The 26,621-nt window shown below is 45.5% G+C and overlaps 1 protein-coding gene across 2 annotated transcripts in view; it reads right to left on the bottom strand.

The window, feature by feature from the left end:
* The window catches only part of ZBED4 (zinc finger BED-type containing 4), a 36,386-nt gene extending 28,388 nt beyond the window's left edge, over positions 1–7,998 (bottom strand). For both annotated transcript variants that reach the window (XM_031939486.1, XM_031939485.1), the window contains exons 1-2: positions 7,853–7,998; positions 6,285–6,361 (exon numbers count right to left, since the gene is read on the bottom strand). The gene's annotated coding sequence lies outside the window, so the exon portion shown is untranslated. The remainder of the gene's footprint in view (positions 1–6,284; positions 6,362–7,852) is intronic.
* Between the last annotated feature and the right edge of the window lie 18,623 nt (positions 7,999–26,621).

The raw sequence follows: 26,621 nt of genomic DNA, 5'->3' as shown, positions 1-26,621 counted from the left end.
CCCTGGAGCAAGGACAGATGTCCGAAGCCTGGAGAAGTAGGAGCTGAATTATGGAGGGCCCTGAACACCAGATTGGATTTTGTATTTATTCTTGGGAGTAACAAGGAGCCACTAGAGTTTACTGTGTAGGGGCAAGAGTCACACCTGAACTTTAGGAAAATCACTTTAGCGGCCAAATGGAGAATGGATTGGAGCAGGGAGAGACTTGAGCGGGGCAGACCTGCCAATGGAGGATGGACTGAAGTGGGGAGAGACTTAAGGGGGGGGGGGAGGGGTCGACTCCTCTGAAACCACCTGGCATGAGGGGAAGAAGGGCAGTGTTAGAGAAGGGAGAGAGTCTCAGATGCTACAAAGGGGAAACCACAGGCCTTGGTCACACTTCCAGGACTGGTTCCATTCCTGCCCCCAGCACTCCTAAGGGAATCCAAGGGAACCTCCCAAACATGGCCTCGGATGTGCTCTCAAACCTTCTCCTCAAGGAGCCCCATCATCAGCGTGCTTTTCCTCCCAAACCCCTCGTTCTTTTCTCTCTGACCACCCCAGCTTCCCATTCAGGCCCCATGGTTCCTCCAAGGAGCTTTAGTTAATCACCCCACCACCACCTCTAGAACTGTCTGCTCCACACAATTAGTACATTATGACGTACACTTCTAGTCTCTAATTGTACACTGCACAATTCAGTAATTTATATCTGTATATAATGCCTACAAGGGACCGTTTCATGCCTAGAACATTAGTCCTTAAGGTGGAACCTCATTTTCACAAGGATAAACAATTCTTAATCAGCTTATAACTTACTTGGGCCAAACCAATTAGGCCAGATAAGAATGAGGGCAGGGCCAAGCACCATTAGGATTTAAAAGGGGGGCAGCAAGGTCAGCACTGGGAGGGAATCACAGGGCCAAGAGAAAAGTGATGTTCTCAAGCAAGGCCCAAGTACCAAATACCCAAAGATCAGAGGAGACAGGAAACAGGTTCAAAAGGGGAACTAAGAGGCCTAAGGGGCATTATTGATCCCAGGCAAATTGGCCCGTTTCTGTGACTGTGATCAAGCTTCAGCTCCAGACCAAACTGGGGCCTGGCTTTGGCCAGGGAGGCCTCAGGGAGAGCTGTCAACACCTGCCGATCCCCGTCCTGGACACAACCCCCAAGAGATAGAAGAAGACAGCAGGATACCACATATAGGAAGAATGTTCTTATCAGCCCTTTTTAAGAAAATGAAGCCTACACCGGGGCCTATCAGTGAGGAATTAGCTGACCACCCCACTTGGAAAGGCTGAGGCCAGGGCGCTTGGTGATGGAACGTGGGTGACCATTGCCCCAAAGAGGAAAATGGAGAGAGACCAACAGATTCCAGGGTGCAGATTGCAATACTCAGGCTGGAGCTCAGCAAAGTTCCTCAAGAATCTCCTTGGGGAGGTAGGGAGCCTCCAATCAGGGTGCTGCATACCCAGCTTCAAACACTTTCTCTTTGATTTCTCTCCCACCTCTACCCTTCCCCAAGCAGCACCCTGGGAAATGACAGTGAGACAGAAACCAAAAAGCCCTAATTAACCCTTCTTCTTAAAGGCGGGGAGCTCCCTCTAGAGTCTCCTTTCTGAAGCTGCCTGCTCTCTCACACATCCAAGCAGGAAGGGAAGCAATCTCAGAGCCTTGGGAGAGTCAGGAAGGCTGGCCAGGAGCAGGGTGCTGACCGCTGGGGGTCCCACTCATCCCTCCTCTGGATTTTGAGGGCCCTCTGCCCCACTGCAGGCAGCACCCGGACCTTCTTTGTTCTCTTTGCACATGGTTCTAGAGAGCAGGTCTCCTTGGGAGAGGGACAATAGATTACGGCCATGTCCCCGACACGTCCCTGGGCTTGCCGGTCTATCCTGAGGGAGGCCAGCATCTCCCTGTTTCAATGAGAAGCTCTTCACCTTCCCCCACACAGTGCTGGGCACAAAGGACTCCACAAACCCTTGAAATCTACGATTAAGAAGCTGCCCTTAACAGTGCAGCCAAAGGATGAGGGGTCAAGGGCCCCCCAAAACTCTTCACATCATACACATTTGTATACAATCTCTCCTCATGTGTGTGGCAGCTCAGCCAAGGTCTTGTCCTCCCACTACATTTCAAAGTTTATTTTTTAAAAACAGGTTACTAAGGCAGTGGATAGAGCACCGGCCTGGAGGCAGCAGGACCTGGATTCAAATCCGGCCTTAGACACTTCACACTTACTAGTTGTGTGACCCTGGGAAAGTCACGTAACTCCAATTGCTTCACCAAAAATCAGGCTATATTTCTCTATCAAATCCTGACCACTGTTTATACAATAAATTTACCCTGGAGCCTTACTGATAGTCTGCCAATCTGTGAAAAGCGCCTTCCTTCTCATTCATTCTTAGGAGAGCAGGCTGCCTGAGAGCACAGGGGCACTGTGGGAGGTCCAGGGAGGCAGAGCACAAATCCAGTCACAGACACTCCCCCATCTCAGTCTGCTGAACTGTAAAATGGGTCTTGTAACAGCACCTTTCTCCCAGAGTTACTGTAGGTCCAACGAGGGGAGTCATGAAGTGTTTGGCAGAGTGCTAGTAGGCCGGCCCAGCTTCCTAAAGCAGGCTCCAGCCATCAGTGCTCCCTCACAACTATCCAAGGAGTTCCAAGCAGGCCTGGAGGCCAGAGGCTGCTGAACGTGGATGGAAACAGATGTACCTCTTCATATTCCCTAACCTCTAACTGAAATTTCGCTTTTCTTTCCTTTAAAAGTTTTTCTTCAGTACACTGGGAAATGAGTGTAAACTGTTTGCATTTTTGTTTATGTTCCCCGGTTATTTTTACTTTCTGAATCCAATTCTCCCTGTGCAACAAGAGAACTGTTCGGTTCTGCACACATATATTGTATCTAGGATACATTGCGACATATTTAACTCACATAGGACTGCTTGCCATCTGGGGGAGGGGGTGGAGGGAGGGAAGGGAAAAATCGGAACAGAAGTGAGTGCAAGGGATAATAAAAATTACCCAGGCATGGGCTCTGTCAATAAAAAGTTATAATAAAAAAAATTTTTTTAAATAAATAAATAAAAGTTTTTCTTTAAAAGCAAAGCCAAAAATTGAGCCCTGATCCTGAAAAAGGCTGTGTTCAGCGCAGTCAAAGGTGTGAGCCTGCTCTCCAGGACCTGAGGGTCACACTGAGAATTCATCTTCACTCCCTATCCCAAGTTATCTCTAGAACCCGGGTCTGCTTTTGTTTTGTTGGAGCTGGGAAGATAATCTCCCCAACTATGATGACACATAAGCTGTAAACAAAAAGTTCAGGAAATAAGCCTCCTCACATGGATGGCAGACCTACTTCTATGTCATCAGCAGGTCATCATCCTGCCTTTGGAGTCATCATCAAGGGCCAGAAACTTTTGCTTTATAAAAATATCCTGCTCTGGGACATCATCCCAGAGAGATCTTCCCCAAAATAGAGGAAGGGAAGAACTAAACACATAACCCTAACCCTAGCACTTGGCCGCTCGTCAATTATGGCCAGGGGAAAAGGAACAAGCTAAAACAATCTTTGAAACCATAAAAAATGAAATAAAGTTCATCCAACGAGATCACCAGCACAAAAACAAAGTTAATAACTTAAAAAAATTCAAAGCTGAAAAAGGCAACAAATTTGTCCCCTGCTGGAGGAAGCCAGGATTTTCATTCAAAGATCTCATTTGATAACTTGAGCTGACAATTGTCTTCAGGAAGTTTTACCTGGTCTAGCCCAAACCGACAAGGAGCCATCCTCCAATTTCAATGGCCTCTCTTAGGGAGTTCTGTCATAATTCTTGTCTTCTTCAATGAATTGACTCCCATATTGCCAAAGGGGTGAGTGGTGGTACTGCCTGGGAACAATACAGTCGTGCCAAGTAAGCTGGCACCTTTGTCTTGGCAGCCCCAGAGCCAATAGAGAGCCCTGTCCATAACAGACAGTGCATAACATGCACGTTTCTGGAGTTGAATTTATCTCTTTCATTCATCAGCCTTAAGAACAGACATTCCAAATAATGACAACATGGAAACTCAAGTGCCAATTTCTCATTAGCAAGTACACCTATTTTCTGTTCAACCAAGATTTACCTAGCCCCTGACCCTTTGGGGCAAGTTCCCCAAGTTCTCAGCACCCCCAGGTGATCCCTAATGACAAAGAAGGTCAGGGCTTCCTTCCGTGGAAGTTCCCATGTCTGAGGTCCCTAGACTAGTAAAATCCCAGTTTTACCCTTCCACTTGACTTTCTTTGGTGAATGCCTACACAAAAAGTGGCTTAGTTCCTTGGGTTATGTCTTTTCACCCCAAATCCTTGACAAATGTTAAAGTAATCTCCCCAGACACACTTTGGGGCAGTTTTCTGGCTGCCTTTTCTACACGTCCAAACTGGGACAGCGAAGGTCTACAGGATCGGTCCGAGGTCCCAGTAAATCAGAGCTTTTGGATACAAAGCCTGCCCCTGGTTGCCAGCCCCTGGTCGGCCTGGTTCAAACTGGTAGATCGCATTCTTTCCTAGTGATGTTAATGCAAACGAGGGCCTTGTTTACGGGCAGAGAAGCGGCGACCTGCCGCTGCCCCTTCCTTCCTTCTAGCCCAGGGCCGACACGCGGCCGCCCCCTGGCCTGGGAGCAGCCTGCCTCCTGTGTGGTGGGGACCGTGGCAGGCCCACAGCCCGAATGGGAGGGGTCAGGCCAGGAGCCCTTTCCTGAAGTCTGATAAGGCTACCTTAGTAACAAAATGCATTCCAGAGCAAGCAAACAGTCCAAGGGAAGGTCATCCGGTCCCTGTTCTGCCCTGGGCATGTTCTGGGTCAAATATCAGGACTCTGGATTGTGCTGCCAGTTCTTCTCTCAGTTTCCCAAAAGGAGGTGTGCCTGTACCCCCCAGTGACCACACCACGCTTAGGGACCCCCAGGGTCCTGCCAAGTTTCTTCCACTTCAACCACACAAGCCGGCTGGTAGAATAACTGAACCTCTATCAGAGCACACCAGCTCCTGGGCCTAGCCAAATAAGGATAGACTTAAATTATCTCTCATCTAGTCTGAAGGCTTCAAACCCAACTCTGTGGTTTAAGACAGAACAGCAAAGTAAGAGCCATGGCCTGCCCAAGAAATGGACTGGCAATGCCCAGTGAGGCTGGGCCCCACCAGGTACTCCCAGACTGATAGCCAGGCAGCAGGGGTCGAGTCATCTTGAAGAGAAGCCATTTCCCCAAGATGGGAGGAGGCCCCGGAACATGTCAGGGAGTAAAACACCCATCAGTCCTAGGCCTCTCCACCTGCTGCTGTGCTCTGGCCCTGTGCACCAGAGCTCCTGGGTGAGATGGAATGAGGGGAATGGGGACCTCACAGAATCTGCAAAAAAAGTAAGAGCTCAGGGAGCCAAGGGAGAGAGAGGGAGTGGCAGAGGGGAAGGATGCTGCTGGCAACACTAGGAGCCTTGAAAAATCCACTGAAAGAAGAAAGTCACAGACGTGAGGCTTTTGAGTAGAAGGGGAAATGGTGGTGGGTATACTCAAAAACCCAAGAATAAGTATAAATGCAGCATCAACGATTTCTATAGGTGACCACACCAACAGGTTTTTCCTGCCTGCTCTGTAGTGTTTGGCAAGCATCACAACGGAACTTTAAAAGATTCTGCTCTTTGTTTAGTTGAGCTCCTCAAGGAGAGTAAAATATGGTACAACAGCAGAGTCCCAGAGGGTATCTTCCTAAAACTAAAATGCTCTAAAAACTAGGTTATTTGGTGTAAATGAAAAGACTAAAAGGAAGATAACTCCAAATGCAAAACCAATAATGGTCCAATGGGGAAAGAGAAACAGACTCTATTCCTTTCTGCAAAGATCAGGGGTCAGAATACTGTGTACACTATTTCTGATTGTTTTTCTCTGTCACGAGGGAGGATTTGATTCTGGAGGGAGTATTACATACAGAAATGACTGTGACAAAAATAAATGAAAAGCAACAATAACTTTCTTCACAGGATATTTATCCATCTCATTCTGAAAGGGGGCTGGCAAAGCAACCTAAAGCATAATACTTTGCTACACAAGGAAATCAGGAAGCACATGGGCTCATGGGTTCAGCCAGCTTCAGGGGTCAGAGTCTATGCCATTTCAAAGACTTGAGCAGCTTCCTGCCAGGGGCCCAGAAGCCATCTCAACAGTAGTCCTTCCCACCTGGCAATGCCCATGACCCAGCTCTAAAACCTTCACCAGCACCAGGAAAGATTAAAAAGATAAGAGAAATAAACTCAGAAATGAAGGGAAAGCACTTACTCATCATCTTCTCCCTGGTCCTCGACTTCATTTCCCACACTTTTCTTCACTTTTCCAACCATATGTCCAAACAGGATCTGAAAAACAGGGGTTAAGTCAGGCTTTGGGGGGTATCAGGAGGGAACCTTAAAGAATTCCTTCTTTTTGTTGTTTGCTTGCTTTTTTTTTCTCCTTGTGGTCTTTTCCCTTCTGATCTGATTTTTCTTGTTCAGCACAAGGAATATGGAAACATGTTTAGAAGAATTGCACTTTTACCTAAACTATCTGATTGCTTGCTGTCTTGGGGAGGAGGGAGGGAAGAAGGGACAAAAATTCGGAACACAAAGTTGTGCAAAAATGAACACAGAAAACGACCTTTGCATGTATTTGGGAAAATAAATACTATTAAAAGAATTTTCATCTGCTTTTGTTAGGACAATCTCCTCCCTAGTTTATGCATGGAACTCAATTCTGCTAGCCTCATCGTTTCCTTGAAATTGTAAAAGAGAGCGTTTCTTTTTGATGGGAATCCGAAGTATCTGTTCCTGCACAGCCCAGCGCACGCACGCACTCACTACATACAGGAGGGAGGTCCCGTAGCCCACAACACGAACCACTTAATTCAGGCATTAACTAGTACAACTGGGAGGTGACTGCTAAAGGTCGCTTCAAGTCAGTTTCCAGCGCTCCTCAGCAATTGACAAAGCACATAAAACCTCAGCTGGCAGAGCCAACGGACACCCAAACAATGGCTTTTTTGGACTTCTGAAATATTGTTACTGTCTGTGACTCTGGGTGTCACAGATTAGTGCCGGACTGTGAGCTGGCAGCTCTCTGTCTCAAGGACTTGCCGGAACGCCCCGCGCGCCTTTCGGGACACCTGTGCCCCGGAAAGCCGCCCCACACCCCGAATCCCCGGAGCCGCTTTTCTCCTTTCGCTCCATGCGAGGAAGTGAGAGCTGGCTCCGACGCCTCGCGGGCTGCCTGCCCCCGCGGTGTCGCCGTGACCCCCTCGGAAAGCTCCGGAGCACCAATGGGCATTTATTTCCGGAGGCCGGCAGGTCGGAGCGGGCCGGAAGGCGGGCACCGGGCACCGGGCCGACGGCAGGCGGCGAGCCCCGGGCCGGCCCGCCGGCTCCGCTTCCTCCCATTCAGCGCCAACCCTGGCTTCCTTTCTCCCCGGGGGCCGGGAGGGGGGGGCTCGGGCAGCAGCCGCGGCGCCCCGGGATGCACGCCCGACGGCGCCCGAGTGATGCAAGCACAGGCTCGGGCGGCCGCACTCACGCCCGCCCCCACCCCCACCCCCCACCCCGGGGAGACAGCGGACAAGCGGGGCCGAGCCCGGGTCGGACCGTGCTCGGCGGGACCGTCGGCGGGCTCGCGACGCCCCCCCCACACGGACGCACCCCCCCGCGGCCCGGGGCAGCTGTCAAGGCGCGGGGCCGCGTGGCGGCCGGGCCGGGCCGGGCCGGGCCGGGTCGGGGCCGAGGCCGCAGACAATGGGGGCCCCGGGCCCCGGGGGCGGGCGCTTCCTGGCCGCCGGGCGGGGGCCGCCCCCGCCGTGCCGCCCCTTCGCCCCCCACACTCACCTCCTCGGCTCTCCCGGCCCCGGCCTCGGCCCGGCGGCCCGGCTGCAGGAGGCGGAGGCGGAGGAGGAGCAGCCGGATCCGGATCCCGGTCCCCATTCATTAGCGGCCGCTTTGTCTCCCCCTCCCCCTCCCCCTCCCCGCTCCCTCCCTCCTCCTCCTCCTCCTCCTCCTCCCCCGCCCCTCCCCTCCCGTTCCGCTCCCACAGCGCGCGGGGCGCCCGCGGCTCCAGCTCCGGCGGCCAACCACGGTGGGGGAGGGCGGGGGAGGAGGGAGGCAGAGAGCGCGCACGCCCTGGCACGTCCGGACGGGGGAGGGAATCAGCCACCGCTGGGAGCGCGCACGCTCTAGCCGGGACGAAAGAGATCGGGGCGAGAGCGCGCACGCCCCAGCGGGGGTTGGGGGGGGGAACTGAAGGCAACAGGAGGCGGAGTTCGAGGGGGAAGACGGGCGGGGGCGCGCTCAGGGCCCGATCCGCCGTCCGCCCCTCGGGGGTGGGGGACTTCCGCGGCCCCGACCCCCGCCCCTTGGACGGAGGGGGCCCAAGCGCCCTTGACAGGCGGGGCCGGGGCTGGGGAAAACCGAGGGGAAACTTCTCTCTCAGTGCAGGCCGCGGCCGTTTGGGGATCGCCTGGAAACGCTAACGCTAACGTGAATGACGTACATGTCGTCAGGTCGCCCCACGCATACTCCCACCCCCGCCCTTTCCGTGACAGAGAATGACGGGAAGAGGCGTCTGTAAAGGGCCGGCGTGACGCCATGCGATGCCGCCGACCCACGACGTGCGCATGCGCTTTCCTCGCCCTACTACTCTCGAAGGGGGAAAGAGTAAAACGGCCGGCGCGAGACCTCAGTGAACGGCTGCCCCGCCCACGTCCGGGGGTCAGCCTGGAAGGCGGAGGCGGGGGGAGGAGGAGGGAGAAAAGAGAGGGGCCGGGGCCGGGGCATGCGGGCCGGGCGTTTAATCCGTCGGTTTTCGGGAGAATGGGCGGGAAGGAGAAGTGTTGGGTCCCGCTTCCCTTTTGAGCAGTCCCCTCCCGGTGCCAGCCCTGGAAGGGGGCGCCCGGAGGAAAGAAAGGCCGAGGGAAGGTCCTCTCCTTTTCTTAAAGCGCTTTGTGTAGGCGGATGTTATCGGCAGGGGGCGGCTCCTCCCGGCTGGGAGGGGGAGATGGTTTGCCGAAGCGCTTCGGGGGGGCCCCCCAGGGGAGCCACGGGGGGATGGGGAGACTGGTGGGGGCTGCCGGGGGCCAAGGGGGGGAGGCACCCGGGGGCCAGGGGTGGGGGGCACTGCAGGGCTGGGGAGCCACGGGGGATGGGGGGAGCACTGAAATGGGGATGAGGAGCACTGCTGTGGGGTTCTGTGGGAGAGCCATGGGGGATGGGGAGGAACACAGTGGGGGTCCTGTCAGGGGAGCCATTGGGGATGGGGGGAGCATTGGGGGGAAGCACTGCAGTGGGGGTCTGCCAGGGGAGCCATTGGGGATGGGGTTCACCGCCCCCTAGAAAGGGGTACGGCTGTTTTCAAGTGCTGGGCAGGAGAGGGAGAGGGCCCGGAGAGAAGGGACTGGTCACTTCCATCTGGGGGTATTCATGGCCAGAGCCTTGTGGGCCCCCCCCTCCTCACAGGGTTTACGGTCCAGAGAGGGAAGTCGAGGCTAAGGCTCCCTCCCCTCCCCCCCACAATTCGAAGAGAACAGAAAAGCTCCTGAGGAGGAATAATGAGCCCCGCTCCCCAGAAGGGAGCCGAGCGTTGTCCCATTTGTGCAGGTTGGGGGGTTACAGGCATGTGGGGAGCTCTGGTACGAATCCCCTTTCCCTCCCCCGCCTCTGCTGTAGCCGAGGGGAATCCGGGTTGTGTTCCTCTTTATCATTCTTCTTTATGGGGTGGAGACAGAAAAACCAAAGTCATGGACAAAAGGAGTTTTCCAAGATTGCCGTCTTGGGGAGGGGAGAGAGGGAGGAGGAGAAATTTGGAACACAAGGTTTTGCAAAGGTGAATGTTGAAAATTATCTTTGCCTGCATTTGGAAAAATAAAATCCCATTTTTAAAAGGCATTTTTTTCCTTTCCCAAAAAAAGTTGGGGTGGGGGGGAGGGTATGGAGCAGCTGTGCTGGCTCATTCACTGGGCTGAAGCCTAGGTGACCCAGGTAAGACCATTCCTTCTCTCCTGTGTGAAATGGGGTGAGGCTGGAAGATGGATCAGTGGACAGCTATTAGGAGCCTCCTGCTCGGCCTGTAAGATCCCAAAGGGGAGTAGTGACCTGTGGGAGGAACATCAAGAAAACCAGGAGGACAGATAAGCTGGATGAGGATTATGGACCTCCAACAGGCCCAGAAGGGAGACAGAAGCTCCCCACACGCCACCCCCTTTGGGTGCTCTCACAGGACAAGGATGCTTACCTTTGGACCACTTGGGGACCAAGAAAGCAGAGGCTCTGGGCCCCACCTGCTGGCGATGCACGGGGGAAGCCGGAGACAGGCTTGCTCAGATGGGGCAGGGGCAACCTGGCCACGATTTCTACCCCCACAGAACTCCCTGCTCCATGGGGCACAAGGCTCTCCACCCTCTCTGGGTGACCAAGAAAGGCTTTCTACAAAATTGTATCTGTCCCTTCACAAACTAGTCCCCACTCTGGAGAGCACTTTGTACCAGACTGGCAAGGGGGGTGAAAAGAGCCCTTCTCCATCAAAGTCCTTCTACTCTTAATTTAAAACTTCAACTCTGGTGCTGGGAAAGAAGAAACAAGTGCGGACAGCCCCATGTACCAGGTGCGGCCTTTGGCCCAGCTTTCTCAAATATCACCCAGGAAGAATCCACTTGGGCTGAGCATCCTGCTGGATACTGGAGATGTAAAAAAACCCCACACATCCTTTGCCCCAAAGCTCAGACTGTTGGGGAAGGGAGTAGGACCCCTCCAGTGAGGATACTAGTAGAACACACCAATGGGGACAGAAGGTGTTCTGCAGGAAGTACCCTAAAATCTGGCTTCCAAGGCAGAGAACTACCTGGACAGCCCGAGAACTCAGTGCAGGCCTGCTAAGGGGCAGCCAGGGGAGACTGAGGGGACACAGCGTGGCGTGCAGTCCTGTTCGGCAGGGATACAGAGTGTGCATAAGGGACTTCTGCCAAAGATAGCTTGTTGGGTCCAGATTGTGGAGGACTGCACAGGCTCCTTGAAAGAGTTCATATTTTGTTCTGTAAACAACAGGAAGTAGTTCAAGGCTTGTGTCTGGATAAGAAAGGTCATATTGGCTTCCCTGGAAAGGATGGATTGGAGAAGGGAGAGCTGGAAGAGGCTGCTCAGGAAACCAACCAACATGGTCGTGAGCAGAGCTTACCATCCCCTTTCATTCCCTTTCTTCCACTTTGCAGCCAAACTCCCTACAAAAACTGCTTTTATTTCCTACATTTCCTCATCCTCTTCTTACTTCTGAGCCCCTTACATACTCACTTGCCTCTGCCTAACCCTAAACTGAAACTGTTCTCTCCAAAGTCACCAATGGCCTCATTGTTGCTCAGCCCAGTCACTTCTGGCCATGAATTCTTGGATGCCTCTGAAACATTTGACTCTGTGGGGGGATCCTTCATTGGGGAGCCTCTGTCATCCCTGGATATTTGGGACACTGCTTCTGCAGGTATGAAATGCTCCTTCCTGGGGCCCTTCTCTGCACACTCCCTCTTATTAGGTTGTGAGCACATGGTCAGGTCCTTCTCTGCATACTCATTGTATTAGATTGTGAGCACATGAGCAGGGTCTTCCCTGCATACCCATTTTGTTAGATTGTGAACATGTTAGGCTCTTCTCTGCACACTCCTTCTATTGGATTGCGAGCATGTTGGCGAGCTCTTCTCTACACACTCCTATTAGATTGCGAACATGTTGGGCTGTCCCCTGCATACTCATTTTACTAGATTGTGATCATGTTGTTGGGGTCTTCTCTGCACACTCCTATTAGATTGTGAGCATGGTGTCAGGGTCTTCTCTGCACAATAGTTATATTAGAATGTGAGCATATTGTCTGGCTCTTCTCTCACTCATATAAGATTGTGAGCTTGCTGTCAGGCTATTCTCTGCACGCTTGCTGTATTAGATTGTGATCACATTATCGGACTCTTCTCTGCACAATACTTATATTAGATTACAAACATGTTGTCGGGGTCTTCTCTGCACACTCCTATTAACTTGTGAGCATGTTGTCAGGCTCTACTCTGCACATACCTTCTATTAGATTGTGAACATGTTGTCAAGCTCTTCTCTGCACATAGCTTCTATTAGATTGTGAGCATGTTGGCAAGGTCTTCTTTGCACACTCCTATTAGAATGAGAGCAGGTTGGTGGCCTCTTCTCCACATACTCATTATATTAGATTGCGATCATGTTGTTGGGCTCTTCTCTGAACAATACTTATACTAGATTGTGAGTATGTTATCAGGCTCTTCTCTGCACACTCCTATTAGATTGCTAGTATGTTGACCAGTTCTACTCTACACAATACTTATATTTGATTGCAATCATATTGTCAGGCTCTACTCTGCACCCTCATTGTGGTAGTTTGTGAGCATGTTGTCAAGTTCTTCTCTGCACACTCCTATTAGATTGCCAGTATGTTGACCAGCTCTACTCTGAGCAATACTTATATTCAATTACAATCATGTTGTCGGGCTCGTCTCTGCACACGGCTTCTATTAGATTGTGAGCATGTTTTCCATTTCTACTCTGCTCACTTGTTCTATTAGATTGCGAGCATGTTGGTGGGCTCTTTTCTACACAATTCTTAGATTGTGCCCTATATTTATGCCCACCTGCATTTTTGATTTCCTTCACAATCTAATTGTACAATATTTCAGAGTCTGATTCTTTTTGTACAGCAAAATAACGTTTTGGTCATGTATACTTATTGTGTATCTAATTTATATTTTAATGTATTTAACATCTACTGGTCATCCTGCCATCTAGGGGAGGGGGTGGGGGGTAAGAGGTGAAAAATTGGAACAAGAGGTTTGGCAATTGTTAACACTGTAAAGTTATCCATGCATATAACCTGTAAATAAAAGGCTATTAAATAAAAAAAAATAAAAATAAAAAAACAATTCTTAGATTGTGAGCATGTTCGCAGGGTCTTTTCTGCACATTCCTTCTATTAGATTCTGAGCATGTTGTCGGGGTCTTCTCTGCACACTCTTTCTATTAGCTTGGGAGCATGTTCTCAGTGTCTTTTCTGCACAGTACTTATATTAGATTGCGAGCATGTTTTCGGATTCTTCTCTGCACACTCCTATTCAATTGCGAGCATGTTTTCGGGGTCTTCTCTGCACAATACTTGGATTCAATTGTGAGCATATTTTTGGGGACTTCTTTGCACCCTCATTGTAGAGCATGTTGTCGAGTTCTTCTCTGCACACTCCTTTTATTAGATTGTGAGCATGTGGTCGGGGTCTTTTCTGCCCACTCTTTCTATTAAATTGCGACCATGTTGTCAGGCTCTACTATGCACAATGCTTATATTAGATTTCGATCATGTTGTCAGGCTCTTCTCTGCACAATACTCAGATTGTGATCATGTTGGTGGGGTCTTCGTTGCACACTCATTATATTATATTGCGATCATGTTGATAGGCTCTTCTCCTTCTGCACCCTCCTTCTATTAGATTGTGAGCATGTTTTCTATTTCTACTCTGCTCACTGCTTCTATTAGATTGCGAGTATGTTGTTGGTCTCTTCTTTACTCAAAAATTAAGATTGTGAGCATGTTCATAGGGTCTTCTCTGCACACCCCTTCTATTAGATTCCAAGCAGGTTGGTGGGCTCTTCTCTGCACATTCATTATATTAGATTGTGAGCATGTGGTCTGTCTCTTCTCTGCATACTCCTATTAGATTGCCAGCATGTTGACCGGCTCTACTCTGCAATACTTATATTCGATTGTGATCATGTTATTGGGGTCTTCTCTGCACACTCCTTCTATTAGATTGTGAGCATGTTTTCCATTGTGAGCATGTTTTCCATTTGTACTCTGCTCACTGCTTCTATTAGATTGCAAGCATGTTGTTGGGCTCTTTTCTACACAATTCTTAGATTGTGAGCATGTTCACAGGGTCTCCTCTGCACACTTCTCCTATTAGATTCCAAGCATGTTGTTGAGGTCTTCTCTGCACACTCTATGAGCTTGGGAGCATGTTCTTAGGGTCTTCTCTGCACATACTTATATTAGATTGCGGGCATGTTGTCGGGGTCTTCTCTGCACAGTCTATTAGATTGCGACCACTTTGTCAGGCTCTACTATAAACAATACTTATATTTGATGGTAATCATGTCGGGCTCTTCTCTGCACAATACTTACATTAGGTTGTGAGCAGGTTGTCAGGGTCTTCTCTACACACTCATTATATTAGATTGCGATCGTTTTGTCGGGCTTTTCTCTGCCCACTATTATATTAGATTGCGATCATGTTGTTGGGCTCTTCTCTGCACAATACTTATATTAGATGGCGATGATGTTGTCAGGCTCTTCTCTGCACACTCCTATTAGATTGCGAGCAGGTTTTCCAGGTCTTTTCTGCACACTCCTTCTATTAGATTGTGAGCATGTTGTTAGACTCTACTCTGCATACTCGTTATATTAGATTTCAAGCATGTTGTTGGGCTCTTCTCTGTACAATACTTATATTAGATTGCAAGTATATTGTCGTGGTCTTCTCTGCACATTCCTTCTATTAGATTGCAAGCATATTGTTGGGCTCTTCTTTATACGCTCCTTCTATTAGTTTGCAAGGATATTGTTGGGGTCTTCTCTGCATACTCCTATTAGATTGAGAGCAGGTTGGTGGGCTCTTCTCTGCACACTTCTTCTGTTAGATTGCGAGCATGTTGGCCAAGTCTTCTCTGCACACTCATTGTATTAGAATGTCAGCTTGTTGTTGGGCTCTTCTCTGTACACTCCTATTAGATTGCAAGCATTTTGTCTGGCTCTTCTCTGCACACTCCTATTAGTTTGCAAGTATGTTGTCAGGGTTTTCCCTGCACACTTCTTCTATTAGATTGTGAACATGTTGGCGGGCTCTTCTCTGCATACTTATTATATTAGATTGCAATCATGTTGTCGGGCTCTTCTCTCCACATTACTAATATTAGATTGCGAGCATTTTGTCGGGCTCTTCTCTGCACACTCCTTCTATTAGATTATGAGCATGTTATCCATTTCTTCTCTGCTCCCTCCTTTGATTAGATTGTGAGCATGTTGTCAGGCTCTTCTCTGCACAAAACTTCTATTAGATTGTGTGCATATTGTCGGGGATCTTCTCTGCACACATCTCTATTAAATTGCGAGCATATTGTGGAGGGGTCTTCTCTGCACACACCTCTATTGCGAGCATGTTGTTGGGGTCTTCTCTGCACACTCCTATTAAATTACCAGCATGTTGGCGGGCTCTTCTCTGCATACTCCTTCTATTAGAATGTGAGCTTGTTGTCACGCTCTTCTCTGCACAATATACTAGATTGCGAGCATGTTGTCAGGCTTTTCTCTGCAACCTCCTTCTATTACATTATGAGCATGGTATCCAGGTCTCTGCTCACTCCTTCGATTAGATTGCGAGCATGTTGTTGGGCTCTTCTCTGCACAATACTTATATTAAGCTATGAGCATGTTGTCAGGGTCTCTCTGCACACTCCTATTAGACTGCGAGCATGTTGTTGGGGGTCTTCTCTCTGCATACTCATTATATTAGCTTATGATCATGTTGTCTGGCTCTTCTCTGTACACTCATTATATAAGATTGAGATCATGTTGTCGAGCTCTTCTCTGCATACTCCTATTAGATTATGAGTGGGTTGTCAGGGTCTTTTCTGCACACGCCTTCTATTTGATTGTGAGCATGTTGTCAGACTCTATTCTGCCTACTCATTTTATTAGATTGCGATCATGTTGTTGGGCTCTTCTCTGCACAATATTCATATTAGGTTGTGAGCAGGTTGTCGGGGTCTTTTCTGCACATTCCAGTCATTCTATTAGTGTGGAGTTTCTTCAAGGTCGTTGTTTCCTTTCATCTTTAGTATCCCAACCCTGTAGACTCTTAATAAATAGGACATGAACGGGGTTGCCTTGTGCCTGATCAGGTGGCTCCACTGTACACATTGTTTCTTGGTATTCTGAATCAACAGGAGCAGAGGGCTGTCAGATGCTCCCATTCAGAGGTCAGATGCCCAAGAGTTGCCTCTGTGAGAACTGTGTGCTCACTGTAAGGAACAGCAAGGTCACCCTGCTTTTGCATTTAGGTAAAAACAGGAGCTTCATCACCTATAAGACATATATGGTATGGGCCCTACCCTGATAGAGAGGCTCTGTGGCTCTGGCTGGAGAAAGGAGAAGTGACAGCCTCCATATCCCTGAAAGCTTCAGCAGGGCCTTATGACTGACTCCTGGGAAGCACTTGCTTTGTATCACTCTCTGTCATTCCTTCTGGGATCCTCTTCCAACTTCCACTCAAACTTATTGCTTGCATCCCCAGGGGGCACATGCTTTCTCATCATCACGTTGTAGCAGCACCTAGTATCATAGCTCACAAGCTCCCATTAATAATGCTTCCCATTAATAATCACTATACTTCACAACTCTTAGCAAAGGCATTTACTAAAGATGGTATAGTGGGAACAGTTGGGACTAAACATTCCCTCCCCAAATCCTACTCTTCCAAATATCTAGAGGACCCATGGGAAGAGCTGACTCAAAATTACCTTGTGTACTAAGGAACCCCTTTGATCAGGAGAGAAACCATATTCACAAATCAGCATATACAAAATCAATACAAGGTCATTTGGGGGGAGCATGATACTGTCCTTATCTAGAGCATGGCATTTCTTTCTATGAAGATATGACATATTTGGGCTATGTGCCCCTGGCACCTCTCTGATGTTTCTTGGCAGAACAGGTGGGTCTGGAATGACCTTGGTACAGCAATGGTGGTCATTGGCTTTGCAACTCTGCTTCTTGTAATGAGAAAAGGCTCCATGGGGCGAGGTTGCAAATCCCCAGAGAACCTAGCTCCATGTTACGGTCTTTCTTTCTCGTAATAGCTTGTGGACACTAGCATGACCCCAAAACTGCTAAACTGCTCACCAGTTCTTCCTCACTTTCTCCCAATGACCAGCTCACTTCCCTTCCCCATCACACATGTCCTTTTTTGATAATGACTCCTTATGTCCCTGGCTCCCCACTCTGGGAGCTTCCAGTGCCCTTATTTAAGTTTCCCTTCTTAGATCCCAAATGATTCGTGATGGATCTGTAGTCATGAGAGTATAACTGTGACTATTCTGAAGCAGGTCCCCAGCATGTCCCACAAGGATGCTTCCACCTCAGATGATCTAGGTTTGCACCAAAGCTTCAGGATATTGGCAGTGATTTTAATAAGGAAGGAGACAATGGGCCAACTGGGAGCCAATGCCTTTCACTCCTCATCAGTCACCTTCCATAACAGAGGGTCCTGAGCTCAGAGGACCAAGACCACCCACTATTGCCCTTCACTGCCTCCTAATCCCCCTCCTTTGGTCTCTTTCCTCTTTGTTCTTCTTTCCTTCTCCTAACAGAAGCAGCTAGGTGGCTAGTGGATATGGGTTTGGATCTCAAAAAAGAAAGACCCTGGCAGGATATTTCATTGGTCAGAAGGCCAGTCCTCCACTAAGGTTCGCCTCTGATGTCTCCCCCTGATATGGATTGAATATCAGTAAAACAAAACAAGAGCTGATAGAGCCAACCTAATGGAAAAGGCTTGAAGATGGGTTCAATGACAGATAAAGTATCCATTATTTGAAAATCAGCCTTGAGAAGAACAGAATTATCCTTCAGCAGAAAGCTGTCCAAGGAGGGAAGGATTTGGGAAAGGGTACGGGGAAGCTGGGATAACAATAACTAAAGAATTCTATCTCCTAAGGGATGTATTTGTATATGTTATATTTTTACCAGTGAACTGTAAGCTTCTTGAGGGTTAGGACCTTTGATTTTAAACTATTCTATTCCTCCCAATTAGCACATAATAAATGCTTAATAAATATTTGTTAAATTGAACTTAATTAGTGCATACCTATTTTTTATTGGGAAAGCATGTGCACTTATGAAGTGCTTATAATATGTTTAGAACCATTCTCAAAAATGATAGAATGATATTTGCTTGAATATGTTTCATGACCACGAGGCATGATAACAGAAAAAAATGGTAGGGACTTAGCAGAAGCAGAAGAGATTAAGAAGAGGTGGCAAGAATACACAGAACTGTACAAGAAAGATCCTACCACCACCAATAACCACGATGGTGTGGTTACTGATCTAAAGCCAGATCATCCTGGGGAATGAAGTCACAGGTGGGTCTTAGAAAGTGTTGTTAACAGTGAGATTAGTAAAGATGACAATTCCAACTGAGCTATTTAACACCCTAAAAAAACTATGCTATTAAAGTATTGTTCTTAATGTGCCAACAATTTAGAAAACTCAACATTGGCCACTGAGTTGGAGAAATCAGTTTATGTCTCATTCCTGAAGAAAGCCAATGCTAAGATATGTTCAAGTTACTGAATCTTCATTTCACACACCAGCCAGGTTCTGCTTAATTTTCTGTATGCTAGACTTCAGCAATATGTGAACAGAGATTTACCAGAAGAACAGACTGGTTTTAATTGCCAACATTCACTGGAATGTAGGGAAAGCAAGGGAGTGCCAGAAAAATATCTACTTCTGCTTCATTGGCTCTTGTTGCGTGGTTCACATCAAAATGTGGCAACTCCTTAGAAAGATGGAAGGGCCAGGTCATCTTGTCTTCTGAGCAATCAACAAGTTAAAACCAAACATGGAACAACTAATTTGTTTAAGATTGGAAATCAATTAATTTAATTTTATAAACAGGGTACATCTGCATAAGCCAGTGAAATGCCAGGCTAGATGAATCAAAAGCTGGAATGAAAATTGCCAGGAGAAATATCAAAAATTTCAGATGTGCAGAAATACCACTGTAATTGCAGAAAGTGACGAGGAATTAAGAAGCTTCTTGATGAGGATGAAAGGAAAAAGTGTAAAAGTTGGTTTGAGACTTATCATCAAAAAAATAAAATCTAAGATGATGGCAACAGACCCCATCAGTTCTTAGCAATTGGAAGAAGAAATAGAAGCAGTGGCAGATTTTAAATTTTTGGGTTCAGAGATCACCACAGCCATGGAGATTACAGCCTGAAATTAAAAGATGTTTACTTTTTGGAAGGAAAGCTCTGGCCAATTTGGACAGTAGACTAAAAAACAGAGATATATATCACTTTACCAGCAAAGGTTTGTATAGTCAAAACTCTGTTTTTTCCAAGTAGTAATATACAGTTGGGAGAGCTGAACTATAAGGAAAGCTGAAGGCTGCAAAATTTTCCAATTGTGGTCCTGGAGAAGACTTTTGAAAGTCCCTTGGACAGCAAGGAGATTGACAGTCAGTCAATATTTAAAGAAATTAATTCAGGCTATTCTTTGGAAGGTCAAATACTGAAGCTGAAGCTTAAATCTCACCACAAGGAGACAAGACTCATTGGAAAGGACCTTTTCCAATTGGGAATATTTCCAATGTTGGGGAAGACAGAAGGCACAAAGAGAAGGGGATAACGGAAGATGAGAGGGATGGTGCCATAGATGCAATGGGCACAAACTCAGACAGACTTCAGGAGTTGAGGACAGAAAGCTCTGACTGGCCTGCTATAGTCCACAGGGTCCTGAAGACAGGGTCATTAATGATTAACAACATGTGACTGGATGGAGCACCGGACTTCACGTGGTTAGAGCTCTGGGTCTGGAGTCGGGAAGGCTCCTCTCCCTGAGTTCAAATCTGCCCTCAGACACTTCCTAGTTGTGACTCTGGGAAAGTCGCTAAACCCTGCTTGCCTCAGTTGCCTCATCTGTAAAATGAGCTGGAGAAGACAACGGCAAACCCCTCCAGCATCTCTGCCATGAAGACTGCTAATGGAGTCACAAAGAGTTGGAAAGGATTGAAAATAACTGGACCAGAACAAGTCATTAGCGTTCTTCAAAATGGGGATAATACTTTTACTTTCAGCCTTTTTGAAGGATGCATTTTGTAAATTTTAAAGTGACAGGGACAACTATAGGAAGATAGTGGAGTAGGTCAGAAAATTCCAAACTTCAGAATAATCTCCCAAGGAAAAAAAAAAATTTTTTTTTTGCCTCAGGGCAAATGTAGACCAGTGAAAAACAAATAAGACTTAGGGTACAATAGGGGTCCTCCTAGAACAATAAAAAAAAAACCCCTCAAGAAAGACATCTCCAGGCTAGCTCTGTAGAAACAGCAAGGGGGGGAGCTCTAGGGCTAGTAAGATTCAGAGGTAGTCCTTAGCCTTAACCACAGTAATTTTCACCTCCAGAACATCATGCGAGGGTGGTCTTGGGTCTGGATCAGAAGATTGAGGGAACTTATGCTGATAAGGAACCCAACTGCTGAGACTCCACCCTGGGCAAGAAGGCACCAGAACACTGGTGAGTGCAGAAGCAATAAGGTAGGGTAGCTGCTGGCTGTGGGCAATTACAGGAGAGTGGAGTTCTTGGTTTTGGGTTCCAGAGCAGAGGGGAGAACTGAAAGAGAACCTGAGGACAGAGGCACCATACTCCCCACCCCAGGACTAGAAGTGATTATATTATTAAGTTCTTATTTAAAAAAAATAATAATAAGCAGGCAAAGGAGAAAGAATCCAAGTATAGTTATTATTGTAATAGTTAAGACTTGGATTCATCTTAGAGAAGGATACTAAAGTGAAGATTTCCCTACTCCAAAGAGTAATGTTAAATGGATACCTGCTCACAAAGAATTTATACAAGAACTCAAAAAAGACTTTAAAAATCAAATAAGAGAGATTAAGGAAAAGCTAAGAAAAAAAGGAATAAGAATAATCAAAGACACCAGCTCTGAAATCAGGAGGACCTGAGTTCAAATCTGATTTCAGACACTTAACACTTCCTAGCTATGTGGCCCTGGGCAAGTCACTTAACCCCAATTGCCTCAGCCAAAAAAAAAAAAAAAAAAAGAACAATTGAAGAAAAACAAGATTATGAAAAGAAAGTCAACCAATTAGAAAAGGAATCCAGAGCCTTAAAGAAGAAAATAAAAGTTACAAGAGGCCAAAAAAATAATAAAACAAAATATAAAGAATGAAAAAATAGAAAAGAATCTGAAATATCTTGATGTAGGGGAGACAGCAGTGATTCTGAAGCTCTTTTCACCTAAGAGTGCTCTTGTCTGTCAATGATTGTAAAAGTCCTCTGGCCTAGGAACGTAAGTGCTCTTGTCTGTCAATAATTGTAAAATGTAATAATATTTCTTCCCTTAGATTTTAGGGAAGATATATTAGTGATCCTGAAGCCCTCTGACCTTATTCTAACAATGTCCCTCAATGATTTCAGAGTCTTCTGGCCTTAGAATAGTCCTATAAACATTACTGACTGTCAGATAGATCATCTGTTGGTCAGTAATGACCAAGTTCCTGAGACCAACCCTCAAATCTACTTGTAAGCCATAAAATTAGTAAATAAGTAACATGAAAGTCTGATCTGATTTTGCATAAATCTATCCCCTTCTCTTTCTTTTGTAACTTAACTTGCTTGTAATGGCATTACAATTACAAATAAACTTTGCCCCTTGACTAGAAAATAGGTTCAAGTCTGCAAATTCCTTTGAGACGTCTTGCAACACTGGTCTGTGACCTCAAACTTTTGGGGTTACTTTCCCAAGCTCGACAATCTTATTAAAAAAAAACAATAGAACTAGAAAACAGATGAAGAAGAGAAAACATAAGAATTGAGTTACCTGAAATCTATGACCAAAAAAAGAATATTGACATAATACCACAAGAAATAATTGTCCTGAAGTGATAGAACAAAAGAGGAAAAGATGAATAGTATCTATCTATAACTAAGAGAAAGCACTATATGTTTTTGTTTTTTTTTTGTAATTTGAATCCAGGAGTTTATTTTTTTTTTAATTTAATAGCCTTTTATTTACAGGATATATGCATGGGTAACTTTACAGCATTGACAATTGCCAAACCTCTTGTTCCAATTTTTCACCTCTTACCCCCCAACCCCCTCCCCTAGATGGCAGGATGACCAGTAGATGTTAAATATATTAAAATATAACTTAGATACACAATAAGTATACATGACCAAAACGTTATTTTGCTGTACAAAAAGAATCAGACTCTGAAATATTGTACAATTAGCTTGTGAAGGAAATCAAAGATGCAGGTGGGCATAAATATAGGGATTGGGAATTCAATGTAATGGTTTTTAGTCATCTCCCAGAGTTCTTGAGAAAGCATTATATGTAATAGTAGAAGCCTTCCCAATAAGATCAGGAATGATGTAAGGATGTCTGTTATCATTTTTATTTAATATTGTAGTAGAAATCCTAACTCTAACAATAAGACAAGGGAAAAAAATTGAATAAGATTAGTCAATAAGAAAATAAAATGATCACTCTGCAGATAATATCAGGGTATATCTTTAGAGAACCCTAGAGAATCAACAAGAACAGCACAGTCATAGGATATAAAATAAACCAACCAAAATCATTAGCATTTCTATATATTACCAACAAAACCCAGCAAGAAGAAAAAGAGAAATTACATTTTAAAATCACTGCAAACAGTAATATTAATTAAATCCTTGGGAATCTATCTACCAAGATACAATTAGGAGAAATATGAACACAATCATAAAACACAGTTCTATATATGTTTAGATCTAAACAACTAGAGAAATACTCATCAGGCTGAGCCAATATAATTAAAATGACAACATTATCTAAATTAATTTACTTATTCAGTGCCATAGCAATCAAAAATTATTTAGCACTGAAAAATCATTTTATACATCTAGAAAAAATAACAAAATTCATTCTGAAGAATAAAAGGTTAAGAATATCCAGGGAATCAACAACAACAAAAAAAAAAAAAGGTAAGGAAAACAGTTTGGGAGTACTAGGTCTCAAATTATATTATAAAGTAATAATTATCAAAATAATATGGTACTGGATAAAAAATAAAATGATTTATCAATAAGATAGACTAGTATTAGTACCAAAAGAAATGACCACAGAAACTTATTGCTTAATAAATTCAAAACTTTAGGGACAAGAACTTACTATTTGACAAAAACTGTTGGGAAAATTGGAGAACAATTTGGCAAAAACTAGGTATAAAACAACATCTCATACTGTATACCAAGTCAGAGTGGGTACATAATTTTGACCTAAAGCAAAATTCATAAGCAAATTATGGGATCATGGAAAATTTTACCAATCAGATCTATGGATTAGGGAAGAGTTGGTGACCAAACAAGAGATAGAGAGGATTATGGAAAATAAAATGGTTAATTTTAATTACATGAAATAATATGGGATGCAGAGTGTTTCAGCAAAGACTAGTACCTTTGGAGGGCTGCTTTCCATCTTTGATGTCCACCTAACCCACCTAATTCTCACCTCTAAGTAGCCATAACATGCACAGCAGCCATAACTTGATAAATTTCAGCAGAAAGACTAAACCAGGTTGAGGGTAACCAAGAAGAATCAAATTCCTTAGTGAATTTGGAGGGTGTCTACTCCCAAGCATGTGAAGACTTCACTTGGTAGAATGGGTGGACAAGAACAATGTTCTGATGCCCGTGAAGGCAGCTGAAGCAGGCATTGTGGGGTGCTTAGAGTTTGGTTAGATATCAATGACTCCAAGGTCATTCACTCTATCTAGTGCTACCACCAGTCCTGGCACTGGATTGTGCTGACTGGCAAAGAGCACGAGGCTGACAACTTCATGCAACTCTACATCACTTAAATCCAATTTATGCATGAATTAAAAGATATCACCTATACCATTTTTACCTGTCTCAGAGTCCTGTAGCAACAGATAAGGGATGAAACAGCAGATGCAATTAAATTGGGAGTTGTAGTCACAATCCTGCCCACAGGTGGCCTAGCCCATAGGGTCATCTTCTTTCTGGAAGCTTCAGTGGAATTTGGTAGTCCCCTAGGGGTCTGAGCAGCCTTTTAAGGATTGCACTGTTCACCTCATGATGTGAAGAAGGGGCGAGAAGAAGGGGGGAAAATGCCACACCACCATCAATAGTACCTATGCTTCCATTGTGACAATCCCTGATGAGATCAAAGAAAAATTTTATGAAAACCTGGAGACCCTTATCATCAACATGCCAAAAGAGTGCAAGCTTATAATTCAGGATGACTCAAAGGCTAGAGTCAGCTTAGACTGCCAGATATGGCAGGGAGTCCTTGGGAGAAATGGAGCAAAGTCACTGAAGACTTGTGCACCTCATGATCTTCTCATCACCAACATTGTTTACCTAACAAGAACTCGACAGGGTGTACCAACAAGATAATTCAACTATCTTTAAGAAGGCAGCATTTAATTCTATCAAAAGTAAGTACAAGAGTTGAAATCCAGTTTATGCTGATAGTAACAATCCAAAGGGCTTTTATGATGCCCTGAAGGCTATTTATGGGCCAAAGATTTACAACGCAGCTCTACTATATACCTGCCATATAATGCATCAGTTTTGGTATGAACAACAGACTTGCCACCTTGTAAATCTCAGTTGGAATAGAATCAGCAAATGCTTTGTCACAAGCATGCAAAACCTCTTCTTTAGTTGGAACTTTAGCTAGGGAGAGATTGACTTCAATCTGAGATAATGGTAAATGGCATCAGCATTGATGATAATTTGTTGAACACTGTGGAAGTGTTCATCACATCTCTCCAGGATCATGTCCTTATCACTAATTAATGTGGCTCCATCAACACTGAATAGTAGAGCTGCTGTTTAATGCTAAACATACACTTGCCGAAAATACTATTTTATGTAGAACTCATACAGGATAAGTGTTCACATGTTAGTCAGAAAGTGTCTAAGGACATTCTCAAGACTTAAAAACTGTGGACTTGATTATATGACATGGGAGATGCTGACACATGACACATGCCCAGCATGATGTGATCTCGTCAGAGAAGATGCTGTGTTCTATGAGCAAAGCAGAATTGAAGTAGCACAAAAGAAACTCAAGATGCACAAATTTAGAGAATCCACCCCAAATGTTCACATGGACTATTTGTGTCAACCTGAACATTCCAAGCTCATATTGGTTTGATCAACCACAGTGAGACACATTGTAACTTGACTAACATAATGATGTCATTTTGGTCCTCTTCTATAATGGACAATAACCAATCAACTGCTACCAATTCTGTATCTGAAAGATTAAAGAAAAAGGAAAGGGACTCATAGATCCAAAAATGTTTATAGCCGCTCTTTTTGTGATGGCAAAGAACTGGAAACTGAGGAGATGTCCCTCAATTAGGGAATGCCTGGACAAGTTGGGATATATGATTGTGATGGAATATGGGGTATGAAGAAGACAGTAAAAGGAAAACCTGGGAAGATTTGTATGAAATGATGTAAAGTGAAATGAGCAAAACCAGAAGAAAAATGTCTGTGGTAACAGCAATATTATATAATAATCGACTGTGAAAAACTTAGCTACTCTGATCAATACAATGATCTAGGACAAGTTCCAAGGATTCATGATGAAAAATGCTGTCTTACCTTCAGGGAGAAAACTGAGGGCAGACTGAAACTGGGCAGGAAGTTTGGTGCTAGCCGCTAGGCAAGACAAAAGTTGCCAGGTCCTGCGTGTTCTTCCAGTCTTAAAGCTACAGAGAATGATTTGCATTGTGTAGACAGAGCATGAAGGGGGGGTCAAATGAGCTAAAAGGTATTCTCTCATTCTAATTTAGAATAAACAGAATTCTATGGGTGGCAGCTGAACCAGAAGAAAAGCAGTTAAAAACTACTTGCTTCTCTAGCCAGAGACTCTGATTTTGAGTCAGAATCACAAGAGATGAGATAGTCTTGGGGATTAAGATGGAAAAGAAGACCTTTCCCATTGGGAAATAACCTGAATAGCCACTTCAATTGCTAGTGGCAGTAGCAGAGAACCTACTGAGAGCACCTCAGCCCAAGCACCAGCAGATGGCGATAGGGGAGAAAGAAGGGATTAGTCACAGCCCCTAAGGAGGAGACGCTCTCTCTTGATTCTCCCAGCCCCACTGAGAGGAAGGAGCTGTTCTTAGACCCATTTTACAGTTGAGGAAACTGAAGCAGATAAGGGTTAAATGACTTACAGTAGTAAGGCTCTGGGGCTGGATTTGAATTCAGAGCTTTCTGTGCTCTATCCACTGTCGCAAAACCTAGCCAGCCTTAAGTCTTTTCTTTTGCAGGCTGTCCATTCCTATTTCTTTTCCTTGATCCTCCAGTAATGTGATATAGTCTCTAGTCCTTTTCTCATCCTGATCAACCTCCTATGAATGCATTCCATTTTGTCAACTTCTTTAATCAATTATGTGCACAATGGAACAAAGTTTTCCAAATGTGGTTTGACCAGTGCAGAGTCATGGAATCCAACTTCTTGTAGGAATCACCCTAGAGGAAGAGGAGATACCAGGCTAGATGGATATTTATCTGCTCCCTTAAATATTGTTTTCATAGGGGAATCTTATTTCTGATCAATTTTTCATTTATCTGGGGGAAAGGATGACTCCCAAATTCTATATCCAAGGCTTGCCTCCTTTCCTACCTAATATCAGTTCCACAATGAACATACATAGAAAATAATAAAACAAAAACAAAACAAAAAAATTCACGCAAAGTTCTTTTATCCAAATCACAGCAAAACAG

The sequence above is a fragment of the Sarcophilus harrisii genome, chromosome 5 (assembly GCF_902635505.1).
Source record: "Sarcophilus harrisii chromosome 5, mSarHar1.11, whole genome shotgun sequence".
Taxonomy (NCBI): domain Eukaryota; kingdom Metazoa; phylum Chordata; class Mammalia; order Dasyuromorphia; family Dasyuridae; genus Sarcophilus; species Sarcophilus harrisii.
Note: the sequence above shows the minus strand (reverse complement) of the source record. Positions and strands in the feature narration are given on the sequence as shown.